This window comes from Branchiostoma belcheri, unplaced genomic scaffold, assembly GCF_001625305.1.
Source record: "Branchiostoma belcheri isolate BF01 breed outbred unplaced genomic scaffold, Haploidv18h27 scaffold862, whole genome shotgun sequence".
Lineage (NCBI taxonomy): Eukaryota > Metazoa > Chordata > Leptocardii > Amphioxiformes > Branchiostomatidae > Branchiostoma > Branchiostoma belcheri.
The window spans coordinates 6,076-9,872 of NW_017804534.1; the positions used below are offsets into that span (position 1 = coordinate 6,076).

At 37.1% G+C, this 3,797-nt stretch overlaps 1 long non-coding RNA gene across 1 annotated transcript; it reads right to left on the reverse strand.

Moving 5' to 3' along the window:
• Nucleotides 1–300: 300 nt before the first annotated feature.
• LOC109487212 lies at nucleotides 301–3,782 on the reverse strand. The gene is made up of 3 exons (XR_002141240.1): nucleotides 3,467–3,782; nucleotides 1,982–2,128; nucleotides 301–997 (listed from the first exon to the last, which is right to left on the reverse strand). It is a non-coding gene; the product is annotated as an uncharacterized LOC109487212 (long non-coding RNA).
• Between the last annotated feature and the right edge of the window lie 15 nt (nucleotides 3,783–3,797).

Genomic DNA, 3,797 nt, shown 5'->3' on the forward strand with positions numbered 1-3,797 from the left:
TTCCATCAAAATTTCATGACCCTAGCATGTCCAGATCGCGAGATATCAAAACCGGAAGTTGCGCTGCAGTACCAAGGGAAGCCACTAGGGGGACCAAAATCTAATCATTTCCAGTTTTTGTCACACCCTACCAACACACCAAGTATGAAACCAATCCATCCAGGCGTTCTTGAGTTATCTTGTTGACCAACAGACGGACGGACAGACGGACAGATAAACGCAACTGAAAATATAACCTCCATGACACATTTCATGGAGGTAATAAAGTGTGTGACACAAAGACATCATAAGTACATTTTTGGCAAAGGAGGTTTGTTTAATGTTTATAAATTGACTGATAAAATGATACCTGCACATCCACACTCATTATGTATTTTGCTATTTCATTGTTTGATATATTGCAAACAGTGTGTACAAATTTGCAATAAAGTTCATGGTACCTTCTGTGGAAGGATATGATACTTGAACTAATGAAAACTGCTGCCGTTTATATTTAGTCATAAAAGATAACACAGGCCTTCAGAAAGGTTTGCCTTCAGAAAGGTTAATGTACAATTCAAGGTTAATTATCAAAGTATACAAGAATACCTTTTATACAAATTACACATCATTTGTGGCATGCTAGGTAAACAGTACATGTGTATTGTATATACAATATACCATCAACATTACCAGAAAGTGGTCAGGTCATTTTACCTAAAAATCAGCTGACATGCCTACATATGTCAAATGTGTTATCTTATCAACATTTTTTTAAAACTAAATAATAGCCTTCTTTCAGTTGGGCAAGATAGCTGACTAGTTACAGTGGTGCCTGCTATCCTCTGTTCTCACTGCCCTGAGAGCAAGTCTTGTGCAGAAATCTTGTTGAAGCAAGCCTAAGTGCTTGATGACTTTGACTGTTCTTTTCCCATAGATCTGCTTTCTTATTTGGCACACAGCTTCATTTTCAATGCTTTCCTCAAAGGCGAAGTCCTCCCGGTACTCCTCCATGGCCCTGGAGAAAAATAGAATGTACATGTCTATTTACAGTTGCTAATTATAATTATATATAATTATAAGAATTAGCAACAAAATTCACAACAAGTGTGAAGAATTAGCAAACTAGTATACTAGTATTCTAATTTTTACATAATTGAAGGCATTTAATAATCAAGAAAACTTGAGTATACTAGTATTCTAATTTTTAGATAATGAATCATTATACAAAATAAGTGATTTACCACTAGAATGACAGTTTGCTACCAGGCTACATGTATAACTTATAGATTATTTGCCAAACCTGTTTATGTAACAGTAATTACAGCTACCAGCACTGTACCTGTATGTCTGCCCTCCCCCTTCGCCCTTCACATGACAGGCAGAATGTTATTCAAAGTGCATATTGTGAAAATTTCATAGTGTATTCGAAATATTCGAGCCCATTTGATTCTAATCTGAATGTGATCAGAGCTGTTTTCAATGCTGTTAGAATGCAGTATATGTAAGAATCTCAATGCCACCTGTTTGAGAACTGTTTGTGTTTCTGGATATTCTTAAAATTATCACTGGATTCAAAATTTTTATATTTATGCTCATTCTTACATGTATGCCCAGCCTGACTGAGTGGAGACTGGATACAAGGCTATATTGAACAGTGAATTTTAACTGTAGCAGTATTAATCCATTTGAAATAACAGTGCCTTACCTGGTACCGAGATAGAAGGGTAGTACAAATATTTCCTGTTCAGTGCACAATTCACCTGCATCAAACCTGCACTCACTGGTACTACTAGTAGTTTTATATAAAAGTGTAGGCATATGTGGATTTTTATTTGCTGCATTGACTTTCACATTGTATTACTGTTAAGTTCAAAAGAAATCCTGGCAATGATTTCCAGTTTTCTGTGTAATCTATATAATTCCTATGTTCTGGGTGACAGTGAGTGGTACAGGTAAAATGTGTCTGGTGCAGGTAATTTTCAAAGTTAATGTAACTTACTGGGGCAAAGAAAACTACTAGAAGCCCAGCTTAAGTTCCTTGTACATAAGCATGTGAAGCGGTTCCATTGGGACTCCTTCTGGTTCCCCAGTATTGCATGCTGCGACTCTCAATCCTACCCGCTGCCATTTCCTCTGCTTCGGCGTACTACAATACAATACAAAAATTGATAGAAACAAATATACATCATATGTCAAATATACATATGCGCATGGTAAATACATGTAGGTATGTATCAATTTACACATCATGACATTTCAGTAACTCCAAAACTACCTTTATCAGGGTCAGTTACTGATACATCAGCCTGGTAAGTGCCATACATATAATAGGTTGTAGATCTTTTTTAAAACATTCACAATGCTTTTTCTTGCTTTGATTGATGAACTCTTGAATGCACAGTGAATTGTGTTTCAATGTATTAGTATATTACAGTAAAAAAAAAAAACTTGCTTTCCCTTTTTGTAGGCTAATAGTATAACTTTGGATAACACCACAACACAGTACCAATTTGATGAGGATAGTTATGGAAGTAAAATTTGCCTGATGGGGGATGATAATGAGTGGTGAGAAATGACTTTATCCTTTCCCTTTAATTAATAACTAGGGAGTGACAACTCTGTTTAGCATAAACAGAATGAGGGTCAAAGAAACATGAAATAAAATGCAACTCATGAATCTGTTTTATGACAAAATACATGTACAAATATATGATCAATAATGCCAAGGAGGTTGAAAATTTGAATTAAAAAAAACATTAAATGTTCTATTTTCTATTTAGATACATGTGTATGGGGAAATAGTAATACATGTCACTAAGACAGCATTAGTTTGATTACGTGTTAAACACGTAATCAAACTAATGCTGTCTTAGTGACATGTATGGTCAATGATGTAATGTCCTTCATAATATGATACCAAGCTCCTTGATAATACTACATCTAGTCAAGTTACAGTGTAACGTATATATTATACATGTACTAGTAGTTTGATGCTGCCCAATACTCTCCAAGCAGAGGTTTGGGTTTTGGGGGTATTTTTAGCGTGTTTTCAAACTTTGGTGGGAAAAAAAATTCAGTGCAAAAGAGAAACCCCGATAAAAAAGCCTCAAAACACGCTAGAAATACCCCCAAAACCCAAACCTCTGCTTGGAGAGTAGCTGCCCAACCCCATTCTGGAATGGAATCACCCGGGCGCGCGTACATTTGAATGTCGCCCCCCACCCCCAACACACATACAGACACACACCTACGTATACGTATATACCATTACCAAATCAAATGTATTACATAGGCAGTTGATACTTGACTACTGAAATCTTCTTTTGGCTGCTAGCCACATACTAGCCACATACTAGTATCCAAACACATTTCACTGGCTATTTGCGAAGAAGAGAAAACAGCCCAGTCGTGCCTCAACGCAACGCGGATTTAGCACTTAATAATAAACAACAAGGACTGAGAGTCCAGTGAGCTAGTGACTAACCTGCAGAATATGTAGCCTATAAATGGTCCAGGAATTGGTCCAGGTCAGAGTAGAGATGAAGAGAAAATATAAATCGCCAGGCCGTCCCGTCTGTCGTCCATTTCAGCCAAGCCGGCAACCAACCGCACGTCTAGTCTCGCATTATCTCGCGACGGATTTTACAACTCTCGCGAGGACTACACCCGACCGTTTATTTTCTATAGTAAAGCAGTGAGGTTACTAATAACGGTCACATCCTAGGAGGTGAAGAGAGCCTCTTAGCTTATTAGTTACTATATAACGGTGGTCACCGTTAGTAAGTAGTTACTATATATGGTATGTGTATGGGCTG